The following is a 20,962-nucleotide window of genomic DNA, read 5'->3' on the forward strand; positions in this document are numbered from 1 at the left end:
GAGAGTAAACACAGGCTCGAGCTGCATTCACGTTCCTCGCCTGTGAAAAAATGCCTTGAGTCATCTTTCACCGTCATATTCCCGCTGTGTGCACCTCGAGGAGGAGGAGGAGGAGGAGGGAACGGAGGGGCCAGGCCGCCGAAAAAAGCGAGCGCGAAGGGGGGGAGGGACTTGAGCAGCCGTAGTGCGATTCTCAAACCCCCGCTGCGCACGTTCGAGGGAGTACGCGCGCGCTTCCCGCCGGTACCAACGCAAAGCCGCACCGCGCTAACTATGTTGTGAATGAGGGGGGATCGAGTGACGTCAGCGGCCGAATGTCAACAATGTAGCGACTGAGAGAGTAGGCGTTCTAGTCGAGTGTAACAAACAGCGGAGACGGAGCAGCACGCCGCGCTGGATCAACACGCACACGTACACACGCGCGCGCGCACACGTACACAACACACCGTAGAACCGTAGACGTTGTGTATGCGTGTGTGTTTCTTTTTCTTTTTTTTCTTTTCTTTTTTTTTCTGTAAAGTCGGCGAAGTGAGAAACAGCCGAGTTGCACCGACGGGGAGAAGAAGTGACCTATCTGCAGCCGGGAGGCTTTGAGGAAACGACAAAGCGAGCCATCATGTGAAAGAACTTACGTGGGAAAAAACGGACAAAAGGGCTGGAATACGAGCGGAATATTAAGCCAAAGGTGAGCTGGCGTGCACGTTTCTTAGCATCTCCTCTCCCCTCTCTCTGACCCACACACACCTCTCTGTGTTCCCAATGTGAATCCGCCGTTTGTCAATCTCAGCTCTATTGTTGATGCTTCTCGCAAAAACTTGTGTAAGTGGCGCAGCGGTGGGCTGCAGCCAGGAGAGCCCTCCACACCGGGAGATATGGGGAAAAAAGTCACTTGTAGCAAGAATACGAGAAGGAGAAATAGAAAGAAAAAAAAAACTCAACCGCATGCATGAAATCTTGAAAGCACTGGCGGTGGTGCGAAATATTGGAGTGGAGTGTAGTGTGCTGGGGTGTGAACGCGGGTTCAGGAGTGAAACACAACTCTGTACCACATCCTGTTATGCTTTGAGTCAATGTGCCGTGCGTGCGCTCCCTTTTCTCGCAGTTTTTTTTTTAATTTTTTAATTTTGCAAAGTTGAGGCGTTGGTGATCCCGGAGGAGGGTCAGGCATGCTGCTACCTCTGTCATGGAAAATGCTCCATAATAAAAGAAGCTGTCACTTGTAGCGTCATTAAACTACCCTCTGTGTCACTGTATGTGCATTCACATAATTAGTCTGTACCGGTATAGAATGTAAGCTACTCTATTATTATTGTTATTATTATTATCATCATCATTCTTATAATTACTATTATTATTATTAGCTATTAACATTTTCATATTGGTTATTCTATTGTTTTTTATTGCTTTTCCATCATCTCCCATTGTTGCCCAGTAGCCTACACCATCCTCATTAATCTACATTCAAAAACATCATCAAAATATTTGCTGTGTAAGGACGAGCCTTATTTGCTCCGACAGCCAATGGAATCGTCTCAATCTCTCGACGGTGCCTTTTCAGAGCCCGTATTTCCATCGTCATTAAATCCACTATCATTTAAAAAATAAAACATAAAAAAAAGATAAGGATCAAGCCCGATTCTGGTCTAAATAAAAAATTGCATGTTTTAATGCATCTCAAGTGGTGCAGGTTTATTAAAAATAATGATAGTAAGCTGTGCCTTCACGCGCGGTCCTGCATTGTCATGTGAATGGATGCTGCTGCAGTCGTGGCTTAGTCAGTCCCTGTCACTCTTATTTTGTAGGAGTCAATGATGTAGTGCGGAATTATGCTGTGATGTAAGGCAGTGATAAGGTCTTAAATGTCGTTATCAAAGGAATACATAATTGATATGGACATTTTTCGTTAACGAGTCATTTAACAAATCAGTTTAATGGCACTTGATGCATGATCCATACATTATGTGTGTGTAATGTAATGTTATTACATTAAGAAGCATTTTAAATAATGTGTTTTTGGACGAAGTTTGCATTGAGAACTAATCGTCCATCTCAGCTTCGTTCACTCTTTAATGGACTAAAGAAAAGAAAAGAAAAAAACAGCCCATGTGTCCACAGTGCATCCACAGCGTGCAGTGTCCGTTCCTCAGCGGAATATTCGCGGTTATTTCGGGATATACTATTGTCTGATGATGAACCATGTGCTTGACTCGGCCTGGAATCATCAGGGAGTGGAGCGATGCTGTCATTAATGCGGTGATACAGCACTTTGAGGAGCGGTGGCATTCACGGCATCACAGCCTCTTTGTTTAGTGCTGATGCAACGCGATGATGCCAGTGAGAGGGATCGCAGCCTTTACCCCCACCCCACCTCCCCCCCACTCCCTGCGATCATTTCTTCACTATCATATCAACATTAAAGGACAATGAATTGTGGGATTTAACGCAGGTGGGCTGCAGGGGCGAGCTGAGGATGCGTTAAGGGGGGGGTCGTTCAGTAAATTCTGGCTTATTATCATTTCTTAAAAAAAAAAGAAAAAAAAAGCTGATAATGAAACACATTGTCGTCCGCTGACATCGCTCTGCTTTCACAACACGTGTACGAGCCCCAGCACTCATGCGCAGTTTTGTGCACGGAGCCTTCTTTTGTTCTGTACAGTAGTCCCGCTGCCCTTTCTTTTCGCCATGCATGGCAATCCTCTGGCTTATTGTGACGGGGCGGAGGGGAGGGGGTGGGGTTGGTGGGGGTGTTGTCCAAAACTGTAAACCCCACAGTGACTCAGTCAGGCTTAAATGCCACCCCATACTCCATGCAATCTGCCTAGATCACATTGTCATCCATAATAATAAATGATAGTTAAACCCATGCATCAGAATTCATTATCTCCACTTGTCCATCACTTAATAGGGACTTCATGATAAATTACTCTTTGGACATGAATACTTATTCTTAAGGTGCACCATGATGGTCATTATAATTGTGCACAATAGTAAGTGAGTGAATCACTATTTGTCACTAATGTCAGTTAAACTGTCTAATCAGGAGCTTTTCTCTGACTTGGTGCGCGTGTGCAGTGTTTCTTGCTCTATGATCCTGTTATTCCAGTATGATCCCAGTGAGCGTCAATAAAAAATAATACTATTGCCCTGTTATTGCATCACACAGTTTCAACTTCCCCTCTTCTCTCTTCTGCTCTCGTTCATTATTGTAAAAGCTGCAAGTGAGCGGTCACATGAGCACCATTCACTGGGCTCTGTGATTAAAAAACCTCCACCCTGCATTAAGTTCCGTCCAGACAGACAGAATAAAAAAAAAAGGAGAAGTCCTTGAGACGCTGTTGTGTCAAAGCAAACGCATGTGACAACACTGGGTCTTTGTCAGGGTGGAGACAACAGGTTGATTACACCTGTCAATACATGCAGAGTGCACTGAAACATTTCTGCGGTGTATGATTGACAACTGCATCAACATCTTCTGAGGAACAGAGACATTTTAGACTTGTTTAGTTTTGTGTTTAATCTACCCTGTAACCTATTCAGTGTTTATACTGATGATATGGGGGCGCTGCTGTTAAAGCAGCTGCTGTGGGTGGTGCGGCAATCATTTGTTATTTCATTGATTATATATCATGTTTAAATATAGTGGAATCAGCCTTCAAATTACTCACAGTGGAAGATGGAAGTTATTATTTTGCTTTTACTTGTGCACAAGGGAATAGAGATGGGAAAGTCAGGGAGAGTGAGGGGGTCTAGCAAAGGGTCACCAGTTGGACACGCATAAATCTGTGTTTATTAGTCCTTTATAGTTTGCTCTTTACCAGGTGAGCCGCCCAACTAAACAATTTAGTCCTGCAAAGTTGATAAAATGCCCAAAATTGACAGAAAGATACGCAGAGTTCATGACCACAGTGTCCAACATGGAACCTTTGGAGGCGTAAAGCATCTGTAATGAGAAGAACTCTAGTTAAGATTTTGGAATATTTTTGAAGCTTCCTCTATTTTGTCTTCCCCCAATATTCTGTCACAACTGGAGCAATATCAAAAATGAATTAAGCAAGTCCCCTCTGAAGTCTTATAAAATACATGAGCGGTAAATGTTAGAAAAACTGTATTTTAATCATATAACACAGCCAACATCTCCCAAGTTGGGCTCGGGGGGGGACACCTCTCAGTCTGAGCGAGGCTGCTCTGGGGATCTGGACATAATGAGACCCTCGGGTTCCCACGCAGCCACAGTTGAAATCTCACACGGCAACAGGATCCTTCCCGCGATTCCAGCCGGTCCTCCTCCTTCCTTCAGGCTTTTCCGTTCTGCACCGCAACGTCCAGGACTTAAAGGACCTCCAGGTTTCCAACCGAGGAGCCCACACGGTGCTATAGCCACGCTTTATAACGCACCGAAGTTCCTGTCGAGCTGATTAGAATGCTGATGACAGAGGAGGAGGCTGCTTGAAAGTAACACACTCAACTTGCACTTTTTGGTTAATGATTTATGAAATTGCAGTTTGAGCAGAAACGTGATGTAATCTCACGCTGTGACTTTAGACAGATTTCTCCTCATGACAGCATGTTTTGTTTTTTTAATTCTTTATTTTTATAGAGGACAAAAAGAAAAGCAGATGCTTCTTAAAAGCAATGAACGAAAACATGCTGCAGATCCTGTAGATTTTTTTCCCCTTTCTGCATCATTAAAGGATTGTTTGCATCACTGAGGATATTTGAGTAACCCCCACCAGCTCAGCTCAACATCTCAAGTCAGTGCCTTGGCGAGGAGAAAAGAAGAAGAAGAAAAAAAAACATGTTCCCATAGCTCTCCCACGTCAGCACAAAGGCATGTTTGACTGGGCTGCTGCCAGTGTGAGGCGTACATGGAACAGCACTGCTGGGAGAAATCTAAGATCCTGCACTTTACACCAAGAGCTATTGTCCCCCCCCCACCCTCCTCCTCTCCTCGCCCCATACCCCACCCGACCCCCCATACCCTCCCCTCCCCACCCCTCCTCCACCATCATGTCATGGCTGCTCATTCTTCTTCTCTCCGTCGTTCGCGGCAATGGTGATGTGCACTGGCGTTTTTTTTTCTTTTCTTTTCTTTTTTTTCACTCGCCATGTGAAATCAGATTGTATTATCCCGCTAGACCCAGCTCCCATCAGCCTGTGGTTTGCAAGAGTCTGTGTGTGTTTTGCTGCTCAGCACCGACATGTTGCCAAGAAGCTATCAAATCTAAAACACCACAGGCAGTTTTCTAATTGTTCTGTTTTGATTTGGACTTTTTTTCTCATTTTTTTTGGTCTGTTGCCTGCATGAAATGATCTAGACACGTAAATCATCCCGGATAGTTGCGTCAAACCTATCTGGATGATCTCACGCAGACTCGTCTCGCTGCCTCAAGCGAAGAGCTTAACCTCCTGAACTCTGTTAATACTTTAGCAGCCCATCCTGCAGCCACCCATAGGTTTACCACCATGCAAAAAAAACACACTGAGCTAATGAAATGATGCACATATGGTCCTAATAGGGCTGGAATAGAATAAAATAAAAAAATAAAAAACACTGGAAGATGTAGAGGGGTGTGTGTGTGTTGGGGGGGGGTTAGCAGTTATTTGAGCACTTAGGAAGAATGAGCTGTTTGTAAAGTGGCATTCAGTGAATGGAGGGAAAACATTTAGCACAGTGTAATGACCTGTTTGTATTGGATTACTACAACTACTACTACTACTTCTACTACAACTGGCAGGGAGCTGCAGAGCTGCTGAGGTTTGTTTAAACTTGCACTCTGAGCTGGAGAGCTTCAGTGTGGAGGTGCTGCTGCTGCTGCTGCTGCTGCTTTGGTGGATTTCCTTATATTCTCCCAGCTGAAACTCAAACTGGCAACCGCCGTTGTTTCTGACACAGTTCACTTCTTAGCCAGAAGGAGCTCAACTCCACAGAGCTTTAAAGACACTCAGCAATTTGCTCTTTACCATGAACCAATTTGTCGCATTTTAAGCAGTGTAGTGTTAAACATTATCATTTCACCCGAGTCATCAGTTGTTGAATATGGAACACCTCTGAGCAAGTTTAACGGTTAGAAAGCTATTTAATTAATTCATTAACATTAAGATTAATCAAACAGTTAGGATTAATAATACAAGCAATAAATTACTGTGTAAAAATGAGAGTTAATCTACAGAATTGTAAATTCAGAGCCAATGACTCAAGTCAGAGAGGTTGTATCATATTGATTTTGTTCCAATAAAATCCTGAGTTTATTCTCAGGAGAATTTGAACAATTCTCACAAGTTCAAGTTCAGATTTACTTTTATTGTAATTTTCACACATACTGAAGCCAAATGTTGTCCTTCAAAGGCCACACCAATTGTAATAAATCAATTTCAGAATTGAGTTGAATTGTCAACCTCATAGAGTGACAGTTGTGAGAAATAATTTAAACCAAAGTAGTTTTTTTGTCTGAGAATGCCAACTTTATTCTTTGCATCATGTTAAATTTATAGCGTCATCCTGTTCTGATATTAATTCTCGGAATTTGAAAATGAAATAACTTTAATGCTCAAAATTTCCACAGTCTTAGAATTTAGACATATAATCAACAAACTGTTTTTCTCACGATGAATTGAATTGACTTTGATCTTTTGATTTCTTTCTTCTTCTTTTTTTTTCATTTATGAATACATTGACTTTAAATTCAAACAAAGGTTTCTCCCTGGGAATTGTTGCTGATGTGAAACGTTTGACGCATCTCACGAAGGATTCTCAAATTGAATGAGAATTGTCATTTCTCAGCATTCGAATTCCAAGAAAATGAACAATTTAGACTCAATTTTCATTCTTTAAATGAATATCAGAACATGATTCATTTACATTTGTGCGGCCCTCGTTGTCTTCCACACATGTCAGTTTTTCTGTTGTCAGTTGGAAAGTTTGGTTATGAAATTGCCTCCGGGGCATCTATCGTGATAAAAATAGCTGTGAGACTTTCACATGTGTTACAGTTGTTTCTGAGAATGTTCCTGAGCACGCATCCAGCTCCGTGTGACACAGGCCTCCATGTCGAAGCAGCTCCTTTTGATCTGGCGTCTGGATGTTGTTTTTCAATCCTCCGCTCACTTATGTGTGGTCTCTCCTTTTTTATTTTTTTCCAAGTGTCACAGAAAATGAATGACGCGTGCTAACAGAGTTTGTCTTCCCCTTGAGCCCAGTGGGAAAGTCGCGGCCAAAAGAGCCACATGAAGTGCTTTTGCTGTGTTCAGATATTCACCTTGGTAACAGTAACAGAGCCTTTATCACAGCGTAGAAGTGCGGCGGCTCCTCCATATATTCATGTTGGATTTTCTTAGGGTTGCTGAGGTTATTCATAGTAAACACTGTTGTCTGTGTAGTCCCCAGAGCCCACCCCCCCTGCTGCCACCATAGAAACAATATGCATACCATATCAAATTAGCGCAGTAAGGCGGTGTAAACAGTGTGTCTCTAGGGGTAGGCCCCCTCTGGTGTTCCCCTCTAAGTAGTCCCACGGAACACTGAATCATAGTCTTATAGTTCCAATTTAAAGTCCTCCTCCTGTCTGGCACTTTTTTCTGTGCAGCTGCTGAGTCACACATGAAGTGGATGCTCCCACTGACCAGACAGCAGCTATGCACCGCCACGTTAAACCTAAACACACGCTCACTGCACGTCTTTATAACAGTCTGAGCCTCTTCAGTCATTACAGTGCGCATGTTGACACTTAGACTTGTGTTTTGTGGCAATTTATTGAAGTATGAATATGAAAATATTCATGATATGCCTATGTTTGTATAATAATAATAAAAACTTTAATTGTTCCCACCAAGGTAATATACAACTTTTCCCAACTACACATACTAATACACAATGAACAAGTCTTACATTGAAATAAACAAAACAAACAAAGTTTCAATCTCACACTGACACTCAAGAAAGTTTGTGAGTTATTATAACTCACAAACTTTGTTCTTTCTTTAAGCATTTTCTTTAAAGGGACAACGAGGAGTTTTGGAAAAGCGAAGCATTTTCACACTACATTTATGAGCCTCCGCGCGCACCGTAAAATTCTTTTGACCGGCGCAAGATGGACTCATGTTTTCATTCATCAAGAATTAAAGTCAGAGGTTCAAAGAGGTTCACATACCGTCGTAGTTTCGACCATAAACGGCGATTCAGCTGCGTTATTCTCATGACTCGTTACGAAACCGAAAGTAAAAAACGCTGGTCGGCTCGACCAGCATCTCCGCCACCACTAATAATAACAAAATAACGATAGAGACAGAACGATATATTTATCGAAAATGGGCCCATTAACAAGTGTGGGTAGCGGAGATTCATCCACATTAACGTGAGACTTTTTTATAACCGAATAGAAACTCCTCGTTGTCCCTTTAACTGGAACATGTTTGTACAGGTCATCATTTAAAATAAAACAAAAAAAACATTTAATAACAGAAATCACATCACATTAGCACATGTTAGTTAACCGCAACATTAATGATAAGTATTTTAAGAGAAATAACAAATATTGAATCTGCATCTGAATCCAGAGCTCCATCAAATGTTATAATAAGATTATTATCTATATAATAACAATTTAGAAATTATATTCTTCTTCTTTTTTTTGAATTATATTGTAATTATATGACAGGATATACAATGTGTCTCAGAATTATGTCAAACTAGTGAAATAATAAGTTATAATGAGTCATATATTTGATCTTGAAACAAAACTGAAACAACTTTAGAAAATTCAGAGTCAGCATCTAAATCCATTCATTTGCACAATAGTTCACCAAATTTCATTAAAATGTTGCGGTAGAGAAGAAGAAGGAACAAGCAAATTCCATTAATGTTGATCTTTTAGTAAAAGTAAATACAGCAGTTTGGTTACTTTTTTTCCTCCTGTAATTTAATAAAAACATGTCTGTGCATCTTTTCCTCTCTTACAAAACTTCCATGGTTGTTTTGTTGTTGCTCTTTTATCGCTACATTACAGTTAACAAACTTCACACCTCTGAAAATATACAACCATATCTTAAGACAGGTATATTGGTTATTGGTTCACAAACGTAAATGTTTTTAAATATAAAGACGTGTGTGTGTGTGTACACTGGGTAAGAATAAAACAGTGTTAGTTTCAACACACTTCTCTCCTCACTCGTACCCAGGCAGAAGAATGCTGCTCTGTGCTCGTCCGACAGAAGTGTGAGGTCATATCCTCATATGTGACACCCTTTTGTTCTGTTCACTGACATGGCAGCACACAGGCAGCGGCGGAGAGCTGCTCTCTTCTCCCTCGTACTGAGGTTGTAAGAGTTAAACTCTTTACATGATGTGACGGTCACCAGCGTCATGTCATGTAGTACTGTGCTGCCGGGGATAAAGACATTTGGCTAGAAAGCTACACACTATCTGGTTTGTGTTTATACTCATAACACAGACAGACACAACAGTCAGGACAAAGTGTGACATCAAAGTGCATTGAAAGCCATTTGTGAGCTAATCTCTGTGGTATTTTTTCATCAAGTTATACACTGATTTCCCCACATCTCTTTTCCAATGAATACATTGGCTTACCAATCATTTTTCAGCAAAACAAAACAAAAAACAAAAAAACACTTTTTGATATTGTTGAAAAACAAGTTCCATGACCCCTCTAGTAATCGGCAAAAAATGTCATTATCCGAGTGTATTTTGGCCGATAATTATGCCGATAACTATCAGCCAATATTGGGCCGATAATTATCTGTACCAATAGTTATGGTGCATCCCTAACCTTTAAAGATCATCTAAATTAACTGCAGTACTATTAATTGAAATGAAATATCGTAATATGGCTATATGAGCTAAAACATGTGCCATTGCTAGCACTATGGTGTTTATTACAGTACAGCTACAGTATAAATATAATCCTCCATGAATGTCTCTCAGGATTGTTATGTAAAAACATGTCATCTATGTTTGACAGGCCGCTGCTCTGTGGTCTGAATGTTAATCATCAGGCCAACAAACACTTTTTTTTTCATTTTATATTCTGCTTTAAATCAGTCCCACTATTTCTTTCACTTTTTTTTCTTTCTTTCTTTCTTTTTTTTTTTTTTTTACCTTAGATCTCACTGTTCCTCACCTTCACCTTCAATAATCCCTCCCTGTGTTTTCTGAAGAGTCTCCCTGAGTTACAATGGCTTTGTTGTCACTGGCTGTAATTTAAAGCATTAGTGGCGAGGGGGCCAAACAAGACTAGCTCCCATCTTGCTCCGGAGGGCTCGACGCTTCCTGCCAAGGTCATTTTGTTTTGGCCCCCTCCTCTCTCTCCCCTCCGTCCTCCGTCCTCCGGGTCGATGGGAAAGAGAAGTGGCGCTCAGTCAAGCATAGTGGAAGGTATTTCAAACAATCAGCGGATTCCTGGTACAGGGAATGAGATCATTGTTTTAGTGAAGCAAGGGGGAGGGAGGAGCAAAGGGGAGGGGAGGGCCGGCGGTGGCTGGAATGACCCCCAGTGGCAGGACGTCGTGGTCCCGTCCGTCAGTGATCTCCGTGACCCCGAGTGTGACGCTGGCTGGTGGCGGAGAGCAGAATTCCTCTCCAGATGGATTTATTTGTTCTGCTCTGCACATTAGAGACACCTTGCAAAAACAAAACACTCCCCATTGTGTATGTGAGGCATGTTAACATGAACCTCTGACATCTGCCGCTGATGAATAGGGTATAAATAGAAAATAATAAGCGTGCTACGCAGAGGTCGGAGTAAACAAAGTGTCGGGGAACATCCATTGATCATTCAGCGCGCTCAGGTTTGATCTGTTGTTTGTTTCCCCTGCTTGCACCCAACAGACATGACAAAGAGGAGAAGCTCCCGGTTCACGTGTATCATAAGAGTTCATCTTGAACTTCAGCATGAACTGGGTGCACAGCTCCAGTCTTCACAGTGACAGTTCACTCAGAGTACAACAAAACATATTTCACCAATTAACCCTGTTGGCTGCGGTGTCTATCCATGCAGACGGCTCTGCTTTTATTAGTCTTGGATGTCAGTGGTGTCTGAGAGAGACTCAATCATTTGGAATTTTCAAATCCTGATACAATTTGATACAACTGAAGACTATGTGTAACGGTTTGCCGTGAATTTTTCTTCTTTAAAAAAAAAAAGAGCAACCACTGTCTCATTTTCACGTAAGAAACATATGAAAAACTGTTTTTGCATTGCATTGCATACTCCTAAAAATGACTGCAGAGTTCATCTGCTGTGTATGGCTAGGTATCGTTCAAATATTTTGATTATTGGTACTGATACAACTTCACAACTGGTTTAGCAAGATTCATTTTGCAATACCAAATGTATCAAATTCATTTTATCAAAAGGAAAATGCACACAATAAACATTAGTAGTTTTATCTCTAAACTCCATACCTGTAAATGTTTCTGCACACACTCAAACCTGCCAAGCTTGCTGCATGCTTAATGGTTCACTGACAATGATCAGATATTTATTTATTTACCCCATCGTATGAGCAGGTCATTTACATCCTCCATTGTATCAGAATAATTCAGTTCTGTCTGTAAAAATATCAAAGTTCAAGTTTGAAGTTGTCAAAACAAATGCAGAACTCTTCACCACTACACATGCCTTTTTGTCATTATCTCTAATGCGTTTCAGCATCAGTTTTTGCAGTTATTCACTTTGGTTTAGTTGAGGTAAAATTATCCAAAATAATTGCAGTTTAGATCATCATTGCCATGGCAGTCAATACAAATCTTCTAGATTTCACTCAATTAGTTTTTATTGCTGACATGAATTGGATTTTGTGTCCATGTTTTTCTATTTTTGCAAATTCTAAACTTTTTTCATTTCAGTGTCAAATTACTGTCGACAGATGTCTTCAAACTTTCTCCGAAGTTGCACCAGCAAAAAAAGAAAAAAACTGCATGGGTCGCTGCCACTTGAGGTGAATGTTAAAAATGTTTACTTTTTTTCCTCCTCCTTATTATTATGGTAAACCCACTCTTTAACGACTGCGTACATGTCGAGGCAGTTTGCTGTAAACGCAGTCACATCCTCACTGACGTCGTGGAGGCAGCGGAGTGTGAAACAACAAAGCCTGTTCAGAGTGCGGTTTGCGAAAGAAGTGCAGCTGTAAAGGAGTTTGTATCAGGGAGGGAGGGGGGGTGGGGGCGGGCTCCTATGAGACCAGCACAGGTGGTTGGGAGGCGGTGGGAGGGAGGGAGGGGGCGGTTTGGTGTATTGGTGGGAGGAGAGGGGGAGTTGGGGTGGGGGGGTGGTGGGGAGGAGGAGGTTGTGGGCGTGGAAGTGCAGTAATGTGCCCACTTCCTGCACACCGAGCCTTTCGCGCTGCATGTACTGTATAAAGCAGTAAAGCTCACAACGAGATCAGCAGGATTTGCCGGCGGTGGCTTCTTGCCATTTCACAGCAGGCAGCCATAGGTGGAGATCCTGTCTGTCTGAGCGCTCTATAGGTCCACTGTGACTCATACCTTTTCTTATGATGTCGTCTTTTCTCTCTCTCTAGCTGAAAATTGCACAGAAAAAGGAGCAAAAGCAGGAAAATTAACTCTGCAGCAAGGGAAAAAAACACTCTACATTATCTCAGGTGGCACTAAGAAAACCTTATTATTCTCTGTGACAACTAGAGCTCTGTTTATCACGACTTTACTGATAATTCCACTTGCCAATGTGCCAAAAAGCACGTTATTATTTTATTTTGCAGATGGTGTTCGGTGATGATGTTTTTCAACAAAGACGTCTGCCGTCGATAACCCAGACCTCCTGCTTTACATCAGTTTTCTCACTCATGCATCAGCCCGAAACACCGTCGTCACTCCTCAGTGTAGATGGTGCATCACGCTTGTAAAAGCTGAACTTTGCATTCAAACTCTCTGCACTTGGCTGCACTTGTGAAGTTCAGCATTCTTGTATAATGTAGACGAGTTCCACGACTTTCATACTGTATAACGGGAGAAGCGGTTTTGCATTATCTACGCAGGGTTTCTGCAGGTTTCATGTGTTTGTCAGTTCACCCTCATGGACACAGGCAGATGATGAAATGTCTTGTCATGCAGGCAGTAATGTTTGGACTTTAGGCTGGATTTAACACTCCTCCACAGATACACACAAATACTTACTCCCCCCCCCCCCCCCGCCCCACCTCGGTGTCAGGCATTGGTTCATCCACGTCCTGTTGGGAGGCAGGTACGAAATGAAAAATAACACAAGTGTTATTCTCAAAACAAACCCTGAAGCAGCAAAGGACGACACGGTGACTGACGGCTGTTTACTCTGTGCGCCGTAAATTGTAAATGACTCTCCCCGTAGCTGCTGTGTAGGTGCAGTTTTATTATTGCGTCACCGTTGTCATACTTCTTTCTAAGCAGGAGCTAGTGATGTCAGCCAATCAGGTTCCAGTTTTCATATGTAGGAACATCAGGCGTAGAATGGGCTTTATGCACAGCTCCACTACTTCCTGAATTTAAGCCAGCTCCTTTATTTCCTGTCTTACATTATTGGACAAACTGATTAATCCAGGTGTGTCTGACCATTGTTGTGACGTCAGACACACCTGGATTAATCAGTTTGTCCAATAATGTAAGACAGGAAATAAAGGAGCTGGTAGGGCTGGGACGATATGCTTTTCTCCCGATTCGATTCTTCTACGATTTTTTGGATGGCGATTCGATTTAAATTGTGATTCTATGATATTGCCGATTCTCTCCATTTTTAGTCTGCATTTTTAACATTTATCTGCACACAAATACTGTAGGAGCCTATAAATTAACATACTCCATTATAAAGTGAACTTAAACCCTTTTCAAAACCTGTACTCTCTGTATGTAAAAAAAAAGGCTAACAAATGCACACAAAAACACAAAAAAATCGATTTAAAAATCGTCAAAAAAGATATTGCGATATTTATGTGAATCGATTTTTTCTCCCACCCCTAGGAGCTGGCTTAAGTTCAGGAAGTAGTGGAGCTGTGCATAAAGCCCATTGATTAGTGCTGATAGAGTTAATCAGTTAACAGGGGTGTAACAGTTCTGAAACTGAGACTGAAACCGTGATACAAATGTCCACGGTGTCCTGATACAGAATCGTGACACCACCCCATCACCCCAACCATCACCCCAACCTGCCACCACCTCTGCAGGTGCTGCTCCAGGTGCACCGATCATAAAACTCATAAATTCAACTTAACTGACTTAAACAGAAAATTCCCCTCTAGACAATTAACACCATCACACAATACATCACAACATCGTTCACCCATCTATCTAAAAATCTGAGCAAGCTGCACGTTTTCTAAATGATACGCTTCGCACCTGTTTTTATTGTTTTCCAACTGTGTGACTAATAGAATGTGACCGTGATCGGTGATCGGTCACCACACCTGTGGTAAAAGTGCGGCTGGTTTAATGAGCTCAGGATGGACACTCGCCCCCGAGGCTGCGTGAGTCAGGTCAGCAGCGTGGGAACATCTGGACCTGCTCTGGAAAAACTTTAGTTTTAGCTACAGAACTTCATTATGATGATAGTACTGAGCCAAGGCTGTGTTCTCAGGCAGTGAGCTCAGCTTTTTGAGGACTCCAAATGTAAACCCTTCACTTCATCATGCAATTTCATGCAAATTCATGTAGATCCTGAACAATACCGTATTGATCACAGGTGAGATTAATTCAAACTTGTTGAACAAAATGTTGTTGTTCAACACTGTCTGAAACCTCCCTTATTTTGGAGAAAAGTACCCTGTTCAACTCCTTGAGAGCTGTTTATTCAGTGTTTTTGTCACTGTGTGCAGGGAGGATGGAAGATGACCTGTGTCATCTTTAAGTTTATGTGCATGAAGACAAACTTTAACAGTTTGCTGAGCCAGGTTCTTCTCTAACTGCTGGAAAAGACACAATCTCTGCAGCAACAACCTACAGTCGACACAAACCACAACTTCAAGTAAGATATCAGAGGTTTATCTGAACAGTGGTTGCATGATTAATACATTAAATGGTTAATTTAAAATGTGTTAACACACAATGTGGTTAAATGATTGAAGTAATTTGACGATGAACTGAAGAGATACATTGATGCATTTTTACTTTGACTGGAGTCATCTCTAACAAACTACAAGTTTGAGGATAATGAATTTCTGTGGACACAAAATAGAGTCTGTTTATGTTTTTATGAACTTCTCCGATGATCACGTCTCTACACTGGAGACACAAAGTCATATTTTCCATGCAATAAGATCATTTTAAATGGAATAAACACGAGCACTCATGAGTGTATGCTGACTAAATCTTAACTGCCCAAATCCTTATTGTAATGAGGAACGATTGTACGGCGCCGGCTCTCTGTGCTTCACTGTTGTTGATACTCGATTGGAACAAATAATGTTAATTAGTGAGAGCTTGATATTTGCTCTCTGGGGCGTTCAAAGTCCAGATAGAGAGGATTTCCTCTGAAAGACAGAGAGGAGCGAGTGAGAAACAAAGGAGAGTTAGTGAGAGCAGAGATCAATAGTGGTGGCTGCATGAAAGGCTGCAGCAGGCAGCCATTTAGATGGATTACAGTAGCACTGCTCCCCTTTCATCTCACTCAGGGATTGTGTCTTGAGGGAAGGAGGCAAATTGGTTCTCATCATGCTTAGCAACTGCTGCTCAGTCTGATACCTCAGTCTGTTTGAACACGGTGATGTATTTTCCTACAGCAGACACGAACAAGAGGAGCATTTACTCTGCTCTTTAAGCTCCAACTCACAGCGTCATCTCCTCATGCACGAGCACGCCGACAGACCAGAGAGCAGGCCCCATCCATCATCCTTTTTTTTTTTTTTTAACAAAACCTGATTCGTCAAAGTGCCGCCGTAACCGTCACCGCGCTGTCGTATCTATGTCACGAATGTGCAGATGTAAGCACATGTTCGGGTTGAGCTGTTTGATTGCTATCAGTCTGACGCCGGTGGGAGAATCAAAAGAGAAAAGAGGAGATATCACAGCTGATGTGAATCTGAAAGTGAAAGACTTGTGCAACCGGCAGCAGCTCAGAGACCACGAGCTAAAACCCTCTAGCCTGTAGATCTCAACTGCTCTGTGATCAACGGGTCCTCTAATCTAAATATAGGTTATTATTTCACCACGCTCTGGACCTCCATCGTCATGGTACACAAGCATAGAGCAGCCAGAGTCTTAGTTGTTATGGTAACAGTGTTAGGTTAAGGTTTAGGTACTCAAGCTCCATGGTTGGCTTGGGTTAAAGTTGGAGCTTCATTAAAGGGCGGAAGAGCTTCCACACAGGTTAGAGCCTCCAGTGTGAAGGTCCAGGGTGCTGTTGATCTCCCCGACTTCCTCCTTTGCTCCCATCGCTATGGCTGCCAAGAGGTCAGCCAGCATTCGTTAAAACCGATGCACAGACGGCGTATAGGGCATTCGTTTTATACATGATAGCTGTAGTATTGTTTCAGGAATAACTGATAAACTAAAACATTCAGGATGTAGCTGTATAAAAGCCAAATTAGTCTGTAAAATCTTCAAATAGGGTTTGAATAGGGTTTTTGTTCAATAAACAAATTCAATGTGTAAATTATAAGAAAAGAAAATAATAAATAATGTTACTTACTATCTGCTGCTGCAGATAATCATATTTAGATGAATCTATTCACCCATATTTTGATAATTATATAAAAAATTGTATACATTTTTTGACTGTTTGTTCTTGACCTTGGCAATAGTAGTATGTGATAACGGTGGATAATTGTTGTTATTTTAAAGAATCCAAACCTTTTTTTGTTCAACCAACTGTAAAAGTGAACGTATGACTGAGTTTTATTTCCTTCTTTTTTTCTGAAACAGCTGTTTCTAACATGAAGGCTACCACAGCTCAAAGTCAGTCAGTCCAAATTAAATAAAGGAAAGTTATTATAATCTGACAGGAACCATAACTTTTTCTTACTTTTCGGTTTAATCTTTCCTTTTTTTTACTTTATGTCCTATTTTTATTCTTTTAACTCTTTTAGATAATTCCTAAAACAACAGGACTCCCACTGAAAGCAACACACAGCAATTCTTCTTTTTGATGAAAAGTTGTGAAATAGCTTTTTTAAAATCAGAATTCTGAACAAGGTTTTGATCTCGTTCTCACGTGTTTCACAGTCGACGCAGCTGCTTGCTCTCGCTTTAAGACTTGCAGGTGTTTTCTAACAGATTATACCTCCAGCAAAACTCTTTTCATCACAAATTCTGTGGGTCTACGAGATGTGCGTCTCGACTGTCGCTTCTTCTTTTCCTGTGAGTGGATGAGTAGCTGTGGATGGTGATAGGTGGGTCTGCGCTCACTCACGCTGCAGGGACGTCCTCCCTCCCGTGCACCGCCGACCTGCCAGTCATGTATCTGACCTCACATCTCTCTTGCTGATGGTAACACAGATGTGTCAGTGTGACTGCATGTATGTCTGCTGCTGGATTATTGATCACTGATCACCAACCTGGGAACATGAAGGACAAGTCTGTAAGTAGCTCGGATGCTCTGTGCGCTGTAGTTTTTATTTGTCGGTACAATATTTTCTGTTGGCAGGAAGGCTGTTTTTTATTTTTTCCTGTTGTGGTTTAGCTGTGTGAAGCCGAGGCAAACATTTGTCACCGTGATACACAAACAAGAAATCAGACGGCTGCTGCTGTTGTTTGAATCTTTCAATACATAATCTATATTTACCTTTATTCAAACCATAATATAATCACTGCTGCAGCACAACCTATATTTATATGTATCTGTAGAATGATCCTTCTAATGCTTTGTGTTTTAAAGCAAAACTGTATTGTGTTCAAAAGCAAAACCGCTCGATTTTAAACCGACAATCTGAGATTCTTGAAGAATGATTCCATGTTCTCGCACAAGAAGACAAAACCACACCAAACTAATAAATTCTTGACAAAATGCGCATTTCCATTTATAACTAACTGTTGCAAAGGAAATCAAGCTTCCTTCTCTGACTTCCTTTGCAGGTGCTAGAATCGTGGCTGTAGTAGGCTTAATATTCAGTGTTAATTAATCCAGCTTTCTCTCTTGTGCCTTGAAAATGCCTCAGAACTATTAACAACCCCAGTGATTTCCTGACAAAGTAAAAGAAACCTACACTTTTTTTTTCCCTTTAATAATAGATCCAGGCAAATGATCTCATTACATATAAGCATGTTAAGGGGCCAACTATATCTCCAAAGTGACATTTTGCTCACAAATCTCTTTTATGGCGGTTCTCACGTGCGTTGCGCATGTTTATAATGTCAGCACTCTTATCCCAGCTTTTCTCCACGGACTTCAGGCGAGCACAAAGGTGCTCTTTTTCCTGGAGCTGTTAGTTTCATAGCCAGAGTTTGTGGCTTAGCGTAAGTAGTGGAGTTAAAGTGTCAGGGTGCTTTAGCTCAGACCACGTGGAGTGCTGGCATCTGTGTGTCACGCCCTGGGACCAGCTCAGCATGGGCACTTTTACTTTTGGCGGTTGTGGCGCGGCTGCTCTGGCCTTGTACGGCGTCCTGGACCTCCCACTGTTTGACATGTGTATCTGAGGGTCCAACTCAGATTAGAATTCATTTTTCATCACACATCCATCTCTACTGTTTGGACTTGTTTTCATTTTGTCAACATTGAAATAAGAGAAAGAAAAGAATTATTTTATTGGGGTTTTTTGTCATTCTGAATTGACAATTGTATACTCTACTAGTACTCGGCTTAAATATTTACAGACTAATAATGTTAGGTTATTTTACATACAGTACCGCAAAGGTTTAAGCACAAAGTAAAGTGAAAATGCTTTCAAAAATAATGCCATCAATAGTCTTTATTTCTCAATTAACTCCGTGCAAAGTTCAGTCAACAGAAGAAACCTAAATCAAATCATCATTTGGTGTAACCACACTTTGTCTTTAAACCAGCACCAGGTCTCCTCAATACACTTTCAAGGTACTTGACTGGCAAGTATTCAAGCATCTTGGATAACTTGTCGTAGTTCTTCTGTGGATTGTCTCAGTGTCTTCTGTCTCTTCATGTAATCCCACGCTGACTTCATAATGTTGAGATCAGGACTCTGTGGGGGTGCTACACCATCTGTTGCAGGACTCATCATTCTTCTTGTAAATTAAAATAGTTATTTTTGACACCGGCTGTAATTTTTGGGTGTCATGCTGCAGAATAAATTTGGGGCCAATCAGAGGCCTCTCGGATAGTATTGCATAGTAATGGAAAACAATCTGAACATCTGAAGTGCCTAAAACTTTTGCACAGTACTTTACATTATATAAGGCCCATGCTGGAGACCGTATGTTGTCACCCACTGCATCACTAAGGTTTCGCGACTAGCCGATAATGTAAGCTAACATCTGGATCCATTAAAGCGAGACAGCTAACATTAGCTAGCTTCTCCCTCTCTGTAATTACCCTCGCAGAATGAACACAGCAGCACTGATTCCAGGAGCGGAGGTGTAATGGAAATAAAATGAGCAACGTAATGTCTAATGGGAAACAGCGCAACTGTAGCAAGCTTGTCTTGCTAGCTCCCCGAATAAAAGCAGCACAAAGTTTTTCCAACATAGGCCTACTGGCAGATGTAGTTGGACGGATTGCTAATAGCTGATGACTAACATGATGTTCCCCAAGATAATATGCACAATAGTTGTAGTATCAGCAAACCTAAAGGTCTCAGCTTTGACTCTATTTTTCCTGTGTTTATTCATATGAAGACGTATCTGTGGTTTGAAGAACTAAAATCCATCTCAGTGTAGTTTGACTTTTCTCTCTCAGCTTCAAAAACAACAGTCCGGTAACCAATCAGAGGAGAGGAGGCTCTGAGTCTCCGTTCTGATTGGCTGACTGATTGAATCTAAATAACAGAGATTTCAGGTAAACACGCTTAGAAACATAATCCTGAAGATGTTGGGCCGGGCTTGAGGCGTGGCCGAAAGCCATGACTGCTTTGTTGTGACATCACAAAGTTACAGAGGTCCTGACAGCTGGTTTTAACATGCAGTTTTCTGAATATGTGCTGTGTGCCTTTCTCTGTGGACTGAGACTTTGATACTTTTACAGTATTAATACAGAACCAAGACCTGATTCATAATCAGACAAGTCATGGATGTCTACCTTTACTGTGTGGGATCTAAAAAGGGAGGAGAATTCAAATTTGATTGCGACTTAAGTTGTTAGATTAGAACATTTTAATTCAGCCTCTTTAAGTTGGTTGATATTTCTATTCTACCTAAGGCTGTGAGAAATGTCTCAGACAGGAAGCTGAAATCCCAAATGACTTCCTGTTTCCTGTTCCTGCTCAGGTTATTTGAAGCTTGTGAGGCTATTAAAGCCATTTCTGGAAAAAATTGAGAAAATGAAACCAGACTGAACTGCTGAGCAGATTTGGGTATTATTATTACTGTCAAAAAAAAAAGTCAAAGAAAAGGATTTTATGTCTTCGAGCAGATTTCAGAAAGCACATTTTCATTTCATGTTATTTTGTTTTGCTTTGTTCTGTATCACGGAGCGCACAGTACCTACAGACTTTTCATCTAGTTAAGAATAAATCCTTATTTGTTTATATTTCCTAAGGCAAATCACAAAAGTAAATCAGACAAATTAGACTAATTAAATGTGTATAATCCCTTTCTCAAAAGAAACTTCTTCTAGAGAAAATTTAACAACTTTTTGTATGAATTGCAGAAAAAAACCCCAGCTGCAGCTGCTTTATCGTCACTTTTCCTGGAGTAACTGGCAGTGTCTACAAGTAAGAAAATGTAAAATATATGGAGTGCAGAAAGCCGTTCATCCCTCAAATAAGTGGCAGTAGATGTGAGCTGGGAGAGGTTTGTGAACCTCCTGCCCTCTGATCCAGACTGAGCGTTTCAGCACTGTGTGTTTTACAAAGCAGAGTAATCCAAGCACATAATTCACACATGGTCCATGTCTGGAAGTTT

The 20,962-nt window shown here is 41.4% G+C and overlaps 1 protein-coding gene across 1 annotated transcript in view; it reads left to right on the forward strand.

Annotated features, from left to right (window-relative positions):
• The first annotated feature begins 460 nt into the window (after positions 1 to 460).
• The window catches only part of bach2b (BTB and CNC homology 1, basic leucine zipper transcription factor 2b), a 90,851-nt gene continuing 70,349 nt past the window's right edge, over positions 461 to 20,962 (forward strand). Inside the window, exon 1 of the mRNA XM_084001240.1 lies at positions 461 to 685. The gene's annotated coding sequence lies outside the window, so the exon portion shown is untranslated. The remainder of the gene's footprint in view (positions 686 to 20,962) is intronic.

This window comes from Trachurus trachurus (genome assembly GCF_905171665.1).
Source record: "Trachurus trachurus genome assembly, chromosome: 24".
NCBI lineage: Eukaryota > Metazoa > Chordata > Actinopteri > Carangiformes > Carangidae > Trachurus > Trachurus trachurus.